At 41.3% G+C, this 19,677-nt stretch overlaps 1 protein-coding gene across 6 annotated transcripts in view; it reads right to left on the reverse strand.

The window, feature by feature from the left end:
• COLEC10 (collectin subfamily member 10) overlaps positions 1-19,677 on the reverse strand; it is a 289,303-nt gene that overhangs the window by 157,323 nt on the left and 112,303 nt on the right. The window lies entirely within an intron of this gene.

Here is a 19,677-nt window from a genome sequence, read left to right on the forward strand (position 1 = left end):
TCCCAAAACATTTCTTCTTACATTAAAACTGGAGAACTTTCATGGAAGTATAGATCAGAGTGTGGAATTTCAGAGAGAAGATGGGGGAGGATAGGTGGGTGGGAGGTAATCAACCAAAGACCTTGAATGCATATATGCATAGCCCATGGACACAGACAATAGGATACTGAAGGCCTGGGGCAGGGCAGGGGCGGGCAGGAGGGAGTCAATGGGGGGGAAAAGGGCATATGTAATACTTTCAATAATAATTATTTTAAAAAATAAAGTGAGTCTCTTATAGACAAAAAAACAACAACAAAAAAACAAAAAACCTGGAGAACTTCTGAAGTCAAGCTTAGCATACAGATGGCGCAAACCACTTATAACTGCTGACACTAGCATTGAGAGGCCAACTATATGTAATTTTGGTTGCAAGTTATAAAACCTGACATTATCTAGTTTAAGAAAAAATTAATTGTAAGGGTTGTGTATTGGGTAGAATGGTGTCCCTTCCCAAGTCGGTTCACCTCATAATCCCCAGAACCTGTAAATGTTATCTTATTTAGAAAAGGGATCTTTGTAGATGTGATTAAATTACGTATTTTGAGATGATGATATCCTGGATTTTAGATGGGCCCTAAATCCAATGACAAGTATCTTTACAAGAGACACACAGAGGGGACAGGCAGAAGAGAAGATGATGTAAAGACAGAGGCAGAGATGGGAGTGATGTAGCCATGAGACAAGGGAGCTAGGGGAGGTGAGAAAAAGGGCCTCCCCTGGAACTTCCTAGGGAGTAGTCTTGCTGACATCTTGGTTTTGGACTTCCGGCCTCCAGTACTAGTAGAGAATTAATTTCTGTTGTGGTAAGCCACCCAGTTTGTGGTAATTTGCTACAACAGCCACTGGAAACTAATACAGGTTGTGTCCAAGCCTCACAAATGGCAGAATTAAGATAATTCTGGCACCACTGTGGACTGAAGTTCCTACACTATTTTCTGATCTTTCATTTCTGTATCTTTTAGTTCAAAATTCCAAATTCCCAGGAGAAAAATCCTGGTTTTCCTACATTGGCATAAAGACATGGCCAGTGATGTCTTTATCAGTTGCAGGTCCCAAGAATGGGATAATTGTGAACAGGATCTGCTGTCTCCCATCCTTTCCCAGTCTGTATTCTTTTCTCTCCTTTACCATGAGAATTTAATGTGGCCAGATCAGCCCTGCCTTTGAAAAATCAGATCAGTTATGGCTCTTTGACAAAGAGCAGATCCAGGTAGATACTACACAAATCCATAAATCTAGGGAAATAAAAAGCACGGGGGGAAGTCAAGAACTCAAACCTGGAGAATCTGAGTCCCAACCTTGCAATACTTGAAGTGGAAAAAAATTGTGGAGAATACATGTTGCAGGTATTAGCAGGACAGGCATAAACTAATAGCCTGCACTTTCCCTTCAGAAGCATCTATTTCCCCACCAAAATTCCTATCTATATATATAAAAGGCTAATATGCAAAGTGTCCCCTCAGGAGTTTGACCAGGAGACTGGGAGTTCGATCACTCACTATGATGTGTGCTGACCAGCAGGGGGTGGTGTGGAACCTGGTGGGTGGCCAGGCCTAGGGACCCTACCCTTGCACGAATTTTGTGCACCAGGCCTCTAGTTTATGGATAATGAAGTGGCCTACACACATCAGTTAAGTTTGAGAAAAGTTTAAAAGTTAATGATATCAAGTATAAATCTTGCAACTGCTAATTTGTTTGGCTTCCCTGGCTATTCCTTTGGATTAGGTCTACTTCAAGCTTCTCTTCCAAGCGAGATATATTATGTAAGTTCATGTCAATTTTTCTCTTTTTAAACTTTTAATTTTGAAGTGATTTTAGAATCATTGAAAAAACAGTATAAAGTCCCCATAGTGAGCTATTTTATAAAATATGCCCCAATCAGTTTGTCTGATGTTTCTCATGAATAGACTGATGTTATGGGGAAGAATATTACATAGGTGATAGCCCTTCTTACATCAGATGTCTGAGTTAATTTTTATATAAAACGTGAGATATGTACTGAAATCCCTTTTTAAAAAATATATGGTCATCCAGTTGTTCCAATATGATTTGTTGAAAAGACTAGGATTTTTCCATTTAATAGCCTTTGAATCTTTATCAAAAATCAGTTGATTATATTCGTGTGGGTATATTTCAGGACTCTATTCTGTTCCACTTAGTTACAAATTTGTCCTTTTACCTATACCACATTGTCTTAATTACTGCCATTTATAGTAAATCTTAATATTATTTCTGATCATTACTCTGTCACTTGGAAGCATGTTTCTTTTTCCTGCTTTTTGTATACTTCCTAGTATTTGGTTAAAAGGAAACATTGTGTAAACCAGTAGAAACTAAGGTATACAGTTTTTACACCTGGATATGGGCATGCCTTACCTTCTGCTAGAATTGTAATGGAAGGCTTTGCATTAATTCAGTTAGGATTGAATTGGCTGTTGTTTTGTTGTTTTTGCTATAGTTATACTCAGATCTCATAGGTTTAAAATTTTTATAGCTTGTTTCTAGGGTGGTGGATGTGTATTAGATCAATGCTTGTTTGATTCTGAGTTTTAGGTCTTCCCCTTGAGCTGTGCCCCCAAGAGGTTCTCATTGCACGTTCCTGTTCTTCTCCCATTTCCCATCTTACAGTGTTTTGCTGTTAGTTGCCATTTGAAGCTTCTTAGCTTCATGGTGGGGGAAGGAGGTGTAGTCTCTGTTCTGATTAAGGCTCTTCGGCATGCCTGTGTCCCTGAAGTGTGTGGCTCCTTCAGTTCTCCTGCCCTTTCCCCGATATAGTTGTGGATCCAGCACTTAATCCTGTCCCTTGTCAAAAGAATGGACGTTCCCCACTCTTGTTCCCTTTCCCTGGCTGCAGTGAGTGTTCATCATTACCTTAAAAACAGCACTTTTACAACCCCCTCCCAGATGAATGCTTTTGTTCTTCTGGGTCAAGTGTTTTGAATTTGAATTTAGTTTTTGTGTTTGTTTTCTGTCATAATTTTTGAGAATATCACTAATTCTAGTTCCCCACATCCTCCAATTCCATACATTCTTCCCAGGAAGAAGCCAGAACTCAGTCAACTGTGTTGCTTAAAGACTTGATGTGAAAGATTCCATGGGAGTTAAAACTATCCTCATGAGTGCAGACCTACTGTCTCCTCTTGTCCATCCAGAAACGTTGTAGAGTATTTCTGATGAGCTAGTATAATGGACTAAAACATTCAGACCAAGAAATCATTTTGAAATCCTTATTCTAGAGCAGTCATGAAAAATATTCTATGAAGTCTTTATTTATATAACCATGCTTTTCTATTCTACCTATTCCATCAAGCGTCTTATTCAATAGACCATCTTCAGTATTTTATTTACATGTTGAAAATCTAATTTGTTAGTTCAGTGAAAAAATACTTTTGAGTGCCCAGATCACTCAATTCAAAGCACTTTATATCCAGTTCTAAGCAAGAGATATAGTGGCAAACCATTACTACTCTCAGGAGCATAATCTTAGGTTATTTCCATGTGCTATTTGTGAAACCATCCCTGTCCAACACATTGGTGTTTATGTTAAGGTATAAAGCTGAGTGTGAGAGAAAGGGGGAGTTCTAAGAACAGAGAATTCTGCATTCTCTTACCAATGCAGATGTTGATAACCCTGGAAGCAGCTCCTTTCTAAACACTTAGCACCTTTGGAAATGTTCCCTAAACTGATGCTCAAACTCAATGTGAAGGATAAACTTTTACTACTCTCTTTCCTTGACTGAAGTTTACAACAGTGGCTATAATTAGTGTAGTTATGATTGCTGATATTGCGTACAACTACAATTCTTTGCCTTTCTTGCTAATACTTTCAAAATTCTTCACTCCTCAATTCTAGAAAACTAGAAAACAGGGATTTAACAGTCATAATAGCCTGCAACAATAATCTCCATAACTGAGTTTAAATACATCTGTTTTGAAATTGGTTATAATCTAATTGGGGAGACATGATTCACACATGAAAGAGTAATTGCTAATACCATATGGTATAGTATATACTTAGTGCCAATTGAATTGTATAAACATGGCACAGTCATCAAATATCATATCTGAAGCCTCAGGCAAGCCAAGAAGCAGTAAGTTTAGCTGGGTCTTGTAGACACATCTAGCCAGAAAGAAATAGGCAGGATATTTTATACATAAAGAATTGCATTGGAAAAGCCAGAGAGGCTAAAATGTACATTACTTGTTAAGAAAACATTGTATAGACTCATGCAGCTTACTAGTATATAAAAATTCAAAGAGTAATATAAAATAAGCTCACAGAAACTTATTATGAACACACTGTGGGTTGCAATAGAAAGACTAATTGCTTTGTCTACCCAGAACTCTTCGTTTTAGTCTGATAAGCAGCTTCTTCTTTTAGGGAACTGCCCTCTCCCACCACACCCCATTGCCTCTCTCCTCGCTGCAATCCTTCACCATCGCTACCCCAAGTGATTCAACAAGACACCTTTCTTAGGATCTGTGCACTGGAATTACTTAGAATTGTTTTCCTGTCCAATGAAAAGCTATGAAAGTGTAAAGCTAAAGCTGCCAGAGGCCACAGAGAAAGGGAGCTAGCAGAGCAAACTAGGAGGAAGAGAGAGGCAAGGAGTCCTGCTGATATTCAAGCCTCTGGTTCCAGCCACATCTTTTCTTCCTGTTTTGTTTTGGGAACCACTGACTTCCCTTTCTCATCCAAGCCAGTTTCTGTCATTCCACAACAAGAGTCCTGACTAATACGTGGAGTAAACAAGAGGTCCATGAATACCAGACAGAGATGTTTGGATTTGAGGAGGTCACTGTGATGACTGTGAGGTCCTTACCACCTGAGACTCTTTAATTTTCTATTTACCTATAAACACAATAGCAGCCATTGAGGTTTTAAGAAATTGATGTTTGCAAAGCAACATTTCAAGAAGATTATTCTGGCAGGAGAGTAGAGAATGAATTGGAGGCTGGAGACAATGGATCCAGAAGAGCTGACTATTAAAACGGGTCAGCCATGAGGTAAACAGATCCCTCAGACTGGAGGTGGAAGCCCAGAGGGGAAAGGAACAGTCACATTAAATAACCATTAATCTTTCTAGAAGAGTCACCAGAGGAGGAGGAGGACGATCTCTGGGTATTCGGTTATGACTAATGGATCAGGACTCTTGTCTTTTTCCAAGTATTTACTACAACACAAATCTTTCATTTCCTTGGGTTTTCATGAGTCTTTTCCCAGGGAAATCTACCTCATCTTTAGAGACACAAAAGCTTAAGTCATATTTCCACAAATATTCTTCTAACTAAAACAAAGACGTCTTCCAAACTGACATTTCTATAGCAATTTTGGTTTTTCATGACTCACTGACTTCAGACAAGCGGAGGTAACCTGGGAAGATCATGCATTAAAGCTGTGTCATTCTTGTGGACTTGTAGGTCTCTGAGAGACAACATGAGGTCATCTGTTCATCCCTCCTGCCTTGGCCCAGCCATTCCTAAATCACTGGGAGTGATGAGCTTGGATTTAAGCATTTAAAAATAGTTTTACGGCTTTAGTGATTCCTTACCACATACACAGCCATTGGAACCCAATTGCAGGTCTTAATAGCTCTCCCTTTGAAATTGAGACCAGGCAGAATGGTTTCTTTAATAGAAACTCCTACTTGCAATTTTAGAGCCAGTGGGCCTTTATAAGTTGTTCTAACTATTTCTTATAAGCATGACTTGGAATGTTTATTCAAAATGCATATTCCTGAACCCTCTTAATATGCTTTTGATATCATGGATCAGGGTGCTAGAGTTCTTATTGGGCAATTTTGGGAAATATTGTATCTAATCCTTGAGGACCCAAATGAGGCCGGGAGAGATTAAATTTCACAGCTGGTAGAAGAACTCAGAGCTCCTCAGTCTTACTAAGACTCTTGTGTAACTTCGTGATTCTCTTGATGAAGACAGGGAACAACTAGCTTTCTCCTCTTTGGGTGATTTAATCACAATGTGCTCGTATCTATCATTGCAATTATCACCTGACTGTTTATGTGTCTCCCTTGATGCTAATACTCATGGTAATAATAGCAACAGCAATAAGAATAATCAATATCATTTATTGTATGTTTTCCTGTTAGCCCCAGATTCTAGATCCATTTGAGTTCTTAGAAAACCATGTTCCATAAAGCTAAAGCTAGGAAGTTACTAATTGATCCTCAGATTTGTCACTGTTTATACATTGACCCTGGGTACTCAGAGTAAATGCCGTTTATTGAGAACTTGCTAGACACACAGCCCTACTTAGGGCATTTTAAACATCATGTCATTGAATCCCCCAAACCCAAGTAACTGACTCTCCCTGATCAACTTATTGTCTCATGACCATTTACTAAATCTTAACAGCCATAGCAGCTGACTTCCCCTGACATCCCCCATTCTTTTGTGGGGGTCTCTTATCAACTACTGCTTGAAATGGGTGCCATTTTTGCCTGAGATAGTCCCATATATCCCAAGTTATTCATCCTACAATGATCTGTCCTGTTTACACATTTGGATTTAACCTTGAGCTGCCAAACATCACTCCTGAAGTAGGATAACAGCAAGAGTCAAGAGAGAAAAAGTCACAATTCTGAAAAACAGAAATGCACCAGCGGAAGCCAAGAGTCATGGTTTTGTATGGAAAACTGCATCTGCTTTCTGTTGGGTTTGGATCAGATGTTTCCCTCCAGCCAGGAGACTGTGCCACTCTCAAGGATCTGCTTTTACCCTTCCATTAAACACCAGTGGCAAGGAGCGCATCCAGGATAAGCCTGCTAAGAGGAGGTGGCAAAAGAAACAAGCTCTGCCAAAGCCTCCAGAATAAATTTCTGTTTAAACCCAAACTATGAGGTTGAGAGTGGGTATAAGAAAAAAAATTAAAACCAGCAGGCTCACACTTGGGTATAACTGGCACCATATATTTTTCCCTCATTACTTAAAACTGGTTTTGTTGACTATGCCACATTTAAAAAATAGCATAATAAAGTTTCTAGAAAAAAATAAAATTTGATGGACTCTGGGAATAAAAAGAAAATAAGAGCAGTTTCCACCTAGAAGTAAGTAGCTGCTTTCTCAGAAGCAGGCCCACATGGGTCAATAAACCTTCGTTAAAGGCTCTGGAGTAAGACCCACCTGGTTTTCAATCCTGTTTCTTCTCCTAAATAGTGTGAGTGCTTTGGGGCTCAGCCTGCCTGACTGCATAATCAAAAGAACAAAACCTCAGAAGCCTCTTTGGGTACTCCATGTTTCTAGCACAGAACTTGGCATAGTAAACGGTGGGTTTTTTTTTTCACACTGTTCCTTCACAAGAGAGAAATTCACACAAGGGCTGTTCTCTGCCATTTGTGTGGTTGGTTTGCGGAAAATGACAAAGGGGCATCCCTCCAGAAACTGTGCTGGTTAATGGGTTCAGAGCAGTGACCACTTCAGCACAAAACGGAAGAGAGGCGAGTCTGGATGAGGCAATGAAAGAAACAAGGAGGTATCCACAGACCTGGCTTCCCGTCAGGGCCCCAGACTTGCTGGGACTCCCTGGAAAAGTCACTGAAGCTTACTGTGTGCCTGTGACAATGGTGCTGAGTGGAGTCTGGACACAGGGCTTGGAAGGTTTGTGACCAATGGGGCTCCAAGCAGTTGCAGGCAAGGTGCTTGCATAGTGAAGATCCTGAAGGTTCAATTACACTCAGACCCTCTGTAAGACAAAACTCTCTACTGTTTGAGAGGCTGAGTCAGCATATCTCCCCAAAGTCAGAGAGTTTGTGGAGTCTTCAGTGAAGCCACATCAATCCTGCTGACTTCCTTTTGATGAATCAGAATAAAAGAAAATCTGTCTCAGAAAGAACCATTCCAACTGGACTTAATCTTAAAGGACAGCAGAAAATAAAATTCATTGAGCATCTGTCATGTGCCAGGATCTTACCTTCGTAATGTTCATTCTCTTAACAGCTTTATGAATTGGGCCTTAATTTTCCCATTTTAAATATAAAGGGCTATGGACAAAAGAGAACAGGTTACATACCCATGATTTCCTAGCAAGTAACAGAGACAGAATCTGAGCCCCATTTTGTCTTTAAAACCCCTAATATTTCATTCAATCACAGTGGCCTGAAGACACTGGGGAGGCCAGCGGATGATCAATTAAGAATCAAGAATTGGGCATTTTAAAGTTGTATGTCAGATTCTCTGCATTTTCTTTTCACCCCTGTGTTGAGGGGAAACTCACAAAGTTCTGAGTCTTGCCCACAGATATTTATGTCATATTAGTGTGCACCTATTGTGTTCACCAGTGGGTGAACAGAAATTCAGTTCTCATACTCACTAGCCAGAATTAGCACAGACCTCATAAGGGAAGAAGAAAGTCCTCCCTCCACAAGACTGCCCTCTTCAGAGGCCAGCTGTCAACCATAAGTTTTAGGGGTCCCCAGGCCACCGATACTCTGATAGATGGGCTATAATAAAAGGCGTTCTCACAACATCCTCAGGTTTGATAATTTGCTAGAATGCTTCTTAGAACTCAGGAAAGTGCTATACTTATTTACTGCTTATTATAAAGGATACTTCTAGGGGCAAGGTCTGGGAGGGTCCTGGGAGCTTCCATGCCCTTTCCATGTGGAATCAGATGCATCACCCTCCCAGCATATCAATAATGTGTTTACCAACCAGGAAGCTCCACTGTTCAGAATTTTTATTGGGGTTTCATTACATGAGCTTGACTGATTGAACTCAAATTCCAGTCCTCTTCCACGCCCGAGAAGTTAAGATTAGCTCAAACTCCCAATACTTCAGTCAACATGTTGGTCTTTCTCATGACCAACCCCCCAGGCTAAAATTATCTAGAGGGCTACCATAAGTCATTTCATTAGGGATAGTTCAAGGATTTAGAGTGGAAAAAAGACCAATCAAGTTCTTTATTATAGACCACTACTCTATCCATCCCGCTCCCTCAATTTTTTCCCCTTTGTTAGCATTCTCAATTCAGTTGGGGACATCTCCGACCCCCTTTTAAGCCTGCCACACCTGAAAACCTGGAGTTGTCTTTGACTCTGTGTTTCCTTCTCAAGTAGGATGGTCTCCCCTGGGTTGATTTTCTTTTTTTTTTTTTTTTAATATATTTTATTGATTTTTTACAGAGAGGAAGGGAGAGAGATAGAGAGTTAGAAACATCGATGAGAGAGAAACATCGATCAGCTGCCTCCTGCACACTCCCCACTGGGGATGTGCCCACAACCCAGGTACATGCCCTTGACCGGAATCAAACCTGGGACCTTTCAGTCCACAGGCCGACGCTCTATCCACTGAGCCAAACCGGTTTCGGCTGGGTTGATTTTCTTCACCAGGTTTCCTGGATTCATCCTCTCCTCTTCACCTCCACTACCACCACTGACACTGCCCTTTAGAATCCAAGCCCTCAGGAGCCTAAGTTGTTGGTCCAACTCCTTGACTGATCTGCCTGCTCCCAGCTTCATTTACTTCAATCCTTCTTGCATGCAACTATTAGATCAATCTTCTTTAAACAGCCAAGTAATTAGCAGTAATTTGTTCCTCTAAGCAGCATGTATGAAAATCCTTTTTCATTCTACCATGAGATCCCCTGAGACATCCTTGTCTTTTGTTTAAGGAAGAATAGAAAAAATCACCAGAGCTCCAAATGGACTTGAGGAAAAGCACCCAGGATGGTAACTGGAATGAGCATTGAATCAAGAGTTCAGAAGCCTCAAGGTTGAATCCTGGCTCAACTTCAAGCTGCGGATGCCTACACGGTAGAGGCATTGCATAGGGCAGAGATGTAAGGTACTCAGTACATAGATTATTATAAACAGAAAATCTAACCTGCAGTTTAAATGGGTATTTTTCACTTTTATTGCACATTTCTCCAAATCCTTCCTTTTTAAGGCACTATGTTAACCTTCTATTGCTGCTGAAACAAACCAGCATGAACAGTGATTTAAACAATACACATTTATTTCTGATAGTTCTGGAGGACAGAAGTCCAAAATGAGTCTCACTGGGCTAAACTCAAGGTGTTGGCAAGAGCTGTGTTCATTGCCCTGACTGGTTTGGCTCAGTGGATAGAGTCTCCGCCTGAGGACTGAAGGGTCCCAGGTTTGATTCCGGTCAAGGGCATGTACCTGGGTTGCGGGCACATCCCCAGTGGGGAGTGTGCAGGAGGCAGCTGATCGATGTTTCTCTCATCGATGTTTCTAACTCTCTATCCCTCTCCCTTCCTCTCTGTAAAAAAATCAATAAAATATATTTTTTAAAAAAGAGCTGTGTTCATTCAAGATGCTCTGGGATAGATCTTGTTTCCTGCCTTTTCCAGCTTCTAGAGGCCACCTACAGTCCTTAAGTGCATTCTCCATTTTCAACGACAGTGGGTCACATGCTTTTCAGGCTGCCATCTTTCTGTTTCTCCTTCTTCAGCCTCCTTCTTCCACCATTAAGGACCCATGTGACTTCACTGGGTCCACCTGGATAATCCAAGCTAATTCCCATTTTAATATCAGTTGACTAACAACCTTAATTCCATCTGAACACGTATTTCCTCTTTGTTATATAAAGCAACATATTCTGAGGTCCCAGAAAATAGGATGTGAACATCTTTAGTGGGGGGAGGGCAATATTCTATCTCATGCCAAGTTCAGGTAACATATTACCAATAAAGCGTTCCCTGATAATTCTCACTTGTAGCATCTGCTTTGCTTTAATCCAGTAATTTTCCATCTTGTCTGTACACTGGATTCACCTATGGCACTTTGAAAAATACTAATGTCTGGGTCCTGTTCTTGAGAGATATGGATTAAATTGGTCTAAGGTGATATCTGAGCAGAGAACTTTTTACAAAGCTCTCTCAGTGATTCCAGTATGCAGCCAAGGTTGAGAGCCAATGCTCCAGGAAGTTTTTGTATATTCGTCTTATCTATTATTGTAGATGATCATATGATGATCAAAAGGAAGACTGTAATCCAGCTGCCTGGATTCAAATCTCTTGGCTCCACCTCTAACTAGTGGTCAGATCTTGAGCTATTTAAGCAATCACTTGATGCCTCTATGTCTTCATTTGTAAACTGGGAATAATAATGCCTCATAGAGTTATTATTGAGAAGACTAAATGATGCGATGTATGTCAAAGTGTTGAGTGTAGCTCATGACTCAGAGTATGCTTCCAAACAATACTAGCACTAATAGTGTTTCATTGTCATTCACCTTGTCTTTGAAGCTCACCTAGAAGCTTTACCTGGGCATTACCAACCCTTCTTTCTGTGGTTCTCAAAAATACTTGCTATTTAATTGGTAGAACACAAGCAAGCATGGCCAAACCACGTGATTTGCAGCTCTTTGAGCCATAACTCTTTTTTTTCATTTTATTTTTAGAAGAGTTTGGTCATATCTTTGCTTCCCAAGTATTTTCAACCAGTGTAAGTTAGATGAACATTCAAATCATTTTGAAAACATTTTTAAATTACCAGGCCCAGAAAAAAAGAAAGGAAAAAAAAGAAATAACAATAAAATTACCAGGTCTAGGGCCTACCCCCCAGAGATAGTAATTCAATGGGGGCCCAGGCATCAGTTTCCTTTAGCTCTCCAGGTAATTACAATACACAGCAAGGAATGAGAATCTGTGACCTAGACCACATGTCTATGACTCTTGCATTCTGAGTACGTCTAATGAGGCTAATGACTTATGTGGGAATTCCATGGTGGATCTACTAATTTAAAAAGAATATAGTAAAGGAAAAAGAAGGGAAAAACCAGAAACAGAATCTGACCAGAGAGGTGGAGACTCTGCTTTTCCCAGAGTATCTGCTCAAAATACATTTAAGCAAACCTGAATTCAGAGCAGTGCAGATTTGTTCTCTGGCTACTCAGGTAAGTAGTACTGGAAGAGGTATAAAAAAGACTAAGCTTAAAGTTTGGGGCTATTCCTTAAGTGACTCGGAGAGGAAATTCCTTGCTCACCCTGGGTAGTGCACAGGTTATTATGGGAACTGCAAGGAACATGAGTCAGAGGAGACAATTACTCAAGAAAGTTGCCCAATCTCCTGACATCCGGTGGCAGAAAGAGGCTCCAGGTCACCTCAAGGTGACTCCCAGGCATCAAACCCCAGCCAGGCAACAGCATTAGGCAGGTGGCCATAGCACAAAGAACATTCTCGTATGTTGCAGAAAGGTCTACAGCAAAAATTGTCATACATTGAATTTACATATCTTGTTTAATTTATAAAATCCTTTCCTATTCATGGCCTTCTCTGACTTTTCTTTTCCAGCAAAAAAGAAACAAAACCTTTGTAGGGTACATAGGTCCAATATTATCCACATTCTTGGGATGACGTGTCAAGTCATAGGCAGTGAGTGACTGAGTGATAGAGAAAAAGGCTTCTGCTCTTACCCATTTTCTGGACCATTCCTTCCTTAACAAAAGTAGAATCAATCATAGACTAGATGATTACAAAATAAATTAAAAGTATTTAAAAAGAACAAATTCTTAAGGTGATGAAACTCGGTATCCATAAGGTACCAGTAAGGCTCCTTCTAAAAATCTCCTAGGAAAGGTGAGCGTAGGGAAGTATCTTTGAATCATAGCAAGTTCCACCAGGAAACAGAAACTTAATATAAGCAGTAATATTTATAAGAAAAGGGAAAACAATATATATGTCTATATGTATAAACATACCACTGTGCATATACTACTTCTGAAATAAAAATGAAATCTCACTTGCCAAAAGTTATTGTGATAAAAGTCACTTTTTAAATACTAACTACTGATTATTAAATATCTGAGTTGAAGAACAATGTCAGATTCTTGACATGCATTAAAAATCTAATCCTAACAGCTGCCCTAGAACATAGGTAATATTACGAGGTAATTGTCGGCCATGTACAAGGAGACCAGGCCCGCCAGCCAGTGCCCCACAGCTGGTGAGGGCAGAGCCATGATTCAGACCCAGGACTCTGACTCCGAGCTCATGCTTTTTCCGCTGCCCTATGCCATCTCCTCAAAGCCCATAATTAAGCACAATAATATACTCTTCACAAATGAAAAGATCTCAGGCACAAAAGTGACGAGACGACTTTTGGCTGATGGCTTCCAAATATGCGACGGATCCTTTTTCTGGAAACCGCATTTGGCATAAGGGGCCTAAAGTCCAGACAGTTTCGATGACGGAACTCAAGGTCTCCGTGGACGTTGGCCTTAGGACGGAAATAGCTCTGAGGCCTCCCGTCCTGGCGTCTCCCCGCCACCCCCCTCAGCGGAGCTCAGACTGCCCGCAGGACTTGCAAGTGGGTGAGGTGACAACGCTTGTGGGGTTTGAAACAAGGTACATTGTGATCTCTGTCTCCATCCCAGTAACTATTTCCGCTGCTCTCATTCTCTCTGGTGCTTATTCTCGGCTCTGTAAAACTTCACGCTTGTTTGTTTTACTTTCAGCTTTAAAAAGGACTCTTAGCAGCTGTTCCAGACTTTTATGAAATTATCCATCGCCACTTAGAGCGAGGGCTGCTGAAAGGGATGGCTCTGTGAGGTGGTGCTTGAGACCAGATTTTAAGTGGAATCTGGCGTTTTTGTTTTTTACTCCCATTCCCATCCACCTGATTTTAATCAAAGAGCCTCTTCCTTTCATCTAAAAGTCAGTCAACAGTGTGCCCAGCGTTCTCATTATACCCAATGGCTTTACCTGAGTCCTAGTCATTCTGCAGCTGTGGTTTCTCTGTGTGTGGCCATCTCCCCTCCGTCTTCCTTGGCTTTATGTCTCTTGTCTTCCTTGAGATCTCATCCTCTTGCTACCAAGGTTTAGTTTCTATCAAAAGGATGCAATGTAGCCTGGCAGGTGTCGCTCAGTGGTTGAGTGTTGACCCATGAGCCAGGAGGTCCTGGTTTGATTCCCAGTGAGGGCATATGCCTGGGTTGGGGGCTCGGTCCCAGTAGGGGGTGTACAAGAGGCAGCCAATCGATGATGTTCCTCTCTCATTGATGTTTCTATCTTTCTATTCCTCTCCCTTCTTCTCTATCTAAAAATCAATTTAAAAACATTTTTTAAAAAAAGGATGCAATATAAAGTAGTGAAAGGGAGTATTGGAATTAAAATCCAAAGAGCTCAGTCTGAGTTTACTTCCCCCTTCTCTCACTCAGGCAACTATGGACTGGCCACCTAGCTGCCAGAACCTCCTTTTGTCATGTATAAAGTGGAGATCCCATAATAATTGTCCTACTTGTCTCATAGATTTATAGGAATGATCATAAAAAAAGAAAAAGAAAAATGAAAAGGAACCCGGAAAGATGCAAGGTAAATATTAGTTTATTCACTGGCCACTCCTGTGATAGAGACCTTGCTGTTATGGAGCTCCCTTTCAAAGGGGGGGACACAGAACTGGAAGCCGATCATTACGGGTTGCAACTTTTTGGGGCCGTGTGCAGAGTGCCATGGGCGTCTGGAGGAGGAGCCTGGCCAATGCGTGCTGATATGGGGTGCAAGCCAGGCCAGAACCCACAGAGGAAGTAAGATTGGAGCAGGACCATGAAGGTCGAATGGGCCTTTCTGATAAAATAAAGGAGGAAAGGGCATTTCAGGAGGAAAGATCAGCACATATAAAGAGCCTCTTAGGCTAGTAAAACATATTTTCCCAAAATTTTTGTGTGTATTTCTTTTGGGGGAGGGGGGAGCAATGGCTTTAAAAAGAAAGTGAAGGATATATTAGAAAGATTATTTTAGGCCATGGGGCAAGGAGAACAAGAGAACAATGAATTGTTGTTGTTGTTATTATTATTATTATTGTGGGTTATCACTCATGTGAGCCTGAGTAGAGAACTGAGTCAAGAGTTTAGTTATCCTCTTCACAAAGGAAAGAGAGTGAATCCTGGAACAAGATTGGGAAGGGGATGGAGATATGGGCCTCCATTCCAAGGTTAGGTGATGCCCTGAGTAGGATAAAAACTCTTTGAAGGGAGTGCAGATTCCTACTGTCAATAACCCTAAGAGGGAGTTGGTGCTGGAAAAGGAAATGGACCCCAGGATGACAAGCTGATCTCTGAGCCTGGACTCAAAGGAGTCCAGATAAGTTCAAGGGCATTTTTTTTTTTTTTTTGTCGTGTGGGAAAATGTCTTCTGACATGAAAGGCAGTCCTATAGGCATGCAAGAAGGTCCCTGAAAGGAACCCCAGAAACACCCTCGGGCCTATTACTTCTGAGAGTCTCCATATTAAATAGCAGCTTTTATTCCTTTCTTTATCCCAGAGCCATTGGCGTGTCATGGAAACCTCATTAACTAACTGGTCGCAGATGTGCTGCAGAGAAATAAAAAGGAAGCTTGCTCGGGCTAGGGCCATGGCAATAAAGAGAACAGCAGTGAGGATGGATAATACTTATCGAGCTTTTTCTTATGCCGGTAATGAAGTGCTAGGAGCGTAAGTGGATTATCTTATTTTCTCAACAATTTTGAGAATATAGAATCTGGTTACCCTCATTTTACAGGTAAGGAATCTGAGGTTTCGAGCACTTAAATAGCTTGCCAGTTCACACAGCTGATAGGTAGCACTCTGTCTCCATAGAAAATTCTCTTAGCTGCTACCCTGAACTACCTCCCAGCATATGCTCATAAGGGGGCACACCCATGCATGGAGTGGACGCCAAGGAGACAGGCAGTGTCCTGGGGAGCTGTCTGAGATGGAGAAGCCATTGTGGGTCTATGACTGAATGATGGGAGAAATGCAAGCAAAAACCCATGTGAACATTGCGGGTGATGGGAGATGTGGCCTGGGACTGCTCTCAGAGCCACCAGAGAAGGCAGGGACCCTGAAAATGAAGACCAGTCTCCTGCTCGTAGTAATGAGTGGTATCAAGCCAACAGACCATCGCCTAACCCAGCAATTTTTAACCTTTTTCATCTCATGGAAACCTTATTAACTAATTATTAAAATTCTGTAGCACACCAAAAAAATGTATTTTTTGCCTATCTGACAAAAAAAAGTATAATTTTGACTCATTCACACTGGATGGCTATTGTTGTGTTGGCCATCTGATGAACAAAATAGATCCAGAGACATAGAAACATGGAACAGACTGATGAATCCAGAGGAAAAGAGGGGGTAGGAAGGGGGGGAGGGAGAGATTAACCAGGGAACTTACATGCATATATGCATAGGCCACGAATACAGACAATAGTGTCGTGAAGACTTTGGACGGGTGGGGTTGGGGAGGAGGGGGGTCAATGGGAAAAAACAACAACAGCAAAAACAAAGGGGACATCTGTAATACTTTCATCAAGAAAGATAAATGTTTTTAAAATCCACATTTAAAAGATTGAGGATCCCTGCCACTCTAAATGGGCAGGTCTCTCTCAGCAGCACCAGCATCTGGAAGCTTGTTAGAAAGGCAGAATCTCAGGCCCCACCCAAGAACTAATGAATCAGAATCTCCATTTAACAAGATCTTCAGGTGATCTGTGTGTGTGTGAAAATGAAGAAGCACAGCTTGAGAGTGTCTGAGGTCTCTAAATATCAGGCATCACATAGGATCCAGTGGCCACATTACAACATTAACTCAAGCATGAGTTTGTGGCTCTTGGTTAATTAATGAATCCATTAAGTACTGACCTCTCAACAGGTGTCCTTTACTCTGCTAAGTGCTATTGGTGATTTTTTTTTTAAAAAGTCAAGATATGATCCCTGTTGAGAGCATGCTTACAATTCTGTTGGAGAAACAAAATATACATATGCTCAGAGTGACCTTTCAGAAAAGTAAGTCGGACCCCATCACTGCCCTGCATAAAATGACCACACCCCCCAATGCCAGCCAGATGAAGTCTAGACTCCAGCAGGGAATACGAAGCCTTTGCACAGTTTGGTGCACGCCTTCCTTCCTCCCAGTCTTAGCCATAGCCACCCTCTCTCCCACAATGCTTTGCTCCAGCCATACTGAATTTGAAGGTCCTCAAATGTGCAGAGCTTGCTGTCTGTCATCTCCATGCTTTGCCCTTGCAGAATGACTCTGCCCCTTCCTGCCCTTCTCCCTGTTTAGGATAACTCCATTTAATTCTTTTGCCTTCCCTCAGCAGCATCTTTCTCTGCGATCTTTTCTTTGGCTTCAAGTTTGAGAGAGGTGTTACTCTTCTAGTGTATTTCCATTGCAAATTCTGTTTATGACTGTCCCCTAGGGACAAGACACCCAGCAAATGTCCGTTTGAAAAAAATAAAAATGGTACACGAAACAGCTATAAATCAGTGATACAATCAATGAGCATCACCATCTCCATCTCAGACATACCTACGAGCCCTGTCCCAGGGTACAAATGCCCTAATCCTTCCTGCTCAGGCTTCTCTCACAGACTATCTGCCCTGCTCGCTAATCCCTGTGCCTTTTGGAGGCTCAATCCCATGCTTAGGATGTCCTTCCTTATCCCCTTCACTTGGGAGAGTCTTTACATCTCATCTCAAATGCAACATCCTCTAAAAAGCTTCTGTCCCTTCCCAAGAGTGAGTTGGAACTTTCCCATCACTGTGTTCCAACATCACTTTGTATCAGTCTCTATCAAATATCTTATCTGGGGGTTGTGACTCTTTGCTTGCCTGTCTCTCCCACCTGACTGTGTTTCTAGAACAGAGACTTGTCTTCTAAGGCAGGAATTAGACTGATTGTGTTTTATTCATGTCTCCATTCTCAGTGATCTTCAAATGCCTGGCACAAAATAGACCAGCGCCTCCCAACCTCTGCCAATTAATCATTAGAACCAACCGTATGTCACTTAAGAATCCATATGCCTATGCTTCATCCCACATCATCCTGCTTCCCTGCGTCTAGGATAGAGGCCAGGCATTTGTAGCTTGTGAATGCTCCCCAGATCATTCTGATGGCCAACCAGGACTTAGAAACACTGTGGCAGGCCCTTAGCAAAGTGTTTGTGAAGGAATTATCTTTTCTCTATACCTGGGCATGACCCATTGCTTTTGGAGACAAATCTGAGGTACCTCCTTGATATATTGTGCTTCATTGGGTTGCCTAGGTTCTTTCTGGCTGGACACACCTATACCTCTCCATCTCCTGGCATCACTGCAATGTTAGGAGCAGTCTATACACTTTGGGATCAATTGTGTGTGGCCATTTCCGTATGTAATAGCATGTAATAGGAGGCAGAGAAGAACAAGATGGATGTGTAATTCGGGTAGAATAATAGCAGAAACCTTTCAGGCAGACCTAGTCTTCCCTCTCCCAATATTCCCAAAATATCATGCCCATACCTCTACAACTTTATCACTTAACTTTTCTGGGGTGAGCATATCTGTGCTCCAGCTAGACTGTGCCCTGGCTAGACCCTTGAAGGCAGTCTGCTATAGCCTTAAATCCTATCTTAGTGTCAGCCACATAGTAAGTGCTTAATAAATGTCTGACTGACTCCATTCAGACTGTCTGAGTGAATAAATGAGTGAATGAGAGGATTGAGATAGATGGAAAAGAGGAAGAAAGATCTTCCTACAGAGGAGGCGATTAGGAATCAAGGTGTTCACAGGTCTAGAGAAGAGAATGAGCTTGGTACATGCACAAGATAAGAAAAAATAATTTGTGATGATACCTGCTCCATTTGGAAGAAAGTTGGAAGCCTTTGGGGTCTGTTCTCATTGGATTTCTAACAATGGGACCCTGTGCTGTGTAGGAGGAAGCTCTCCTGGGAATCAAGGTAGAGTGATTCCTAACTCTGCCATACATTTGCTATGTTACTATCAATAAGGGGAAGAAAGAAAATGACAAGGAATATTTACTTAGTATCTACTTTGTGCATGTTGCCTTGCATATGCTATCTCCCTGAATCACAGAAATAGCTTCTTGTGCTATTCCTGCCACTCTTCCAGTGATGGAAATTAAAGAAAGAGAGTTTAAATGACTCCTACCATTTGTACTTTTCCCTGCATGCGTTGCTGCTTCCATTCACCTAAACGAAGTGGGCCTTGGTTTCTGTACTTTAAAATGAATAGATTGTGTCAGATTCTGTTATAACCTTTTTAGTTCGATGTGCTTATCTTTGTAGGGGAGTTTCTTAACCTGAAGGCAAGTTCCTTTGAACTTTATTAGTACAGTACTATGCACTGTTCAAAAATTGCTTACTGAATATAAGAATTGAGTTTAATCACCTGGGAAGCTCTGGGAAATAAAGACAATATAATATTTTGCTTTAGTTAAAAACATTTGCTCACAGTTCCTGAACAAACCATGCATATTCCTGTTTCAAAAGTGAAGAACACTTACCAAAATCCTACTCTGTGTTCAAAGGCCAGCTCAAACCTCCTCCTCCATGCAGGCCTCTCTGGCTACCAATGAACTAGTTCATGTGGTAAGAAGAATGGGTTTATTCCAGTTGATTTAGAGGGAAGAGTAAAATGAATGACGAGAGGCAACTTCATTGCCCACTATATTTTCTCATTGGTATTTAAACAAAGAACAGTCCAGAAATGCTTTCTCCTAGAGCAGCCGTGGGCAAACTACGGCCTGCGAGCCAGATTCGGCCCGTTTGAAATGAATAAAACTATATAAAAAAAAAAGACTGTACCCTTTTATGTAATGATGTTTACTTTAAATTTATATTAGTTCACACAAACACTCCATCCATGCTTTTGTTCCAGCCCTCCGGTCCAGTTTA

The sequence above is a fragment of the Myotis yumanensis genome, unplaced genomic scaffold, assembly GCF_028538775.1.
Source record: "Myotis yumanensis isolate MYYU_CA2020_CCGP unplaced genomic scaffold, mMyoYum1.0.hap1 SCAF_15, whole genome shotgun sequence".
Taxonomy (NCBI): Eukaryota; Metazoa; Chordata; class Mammalia; order Chiroptera; family Vespertilionidae; genus Myotis; species Myotis yumanensis.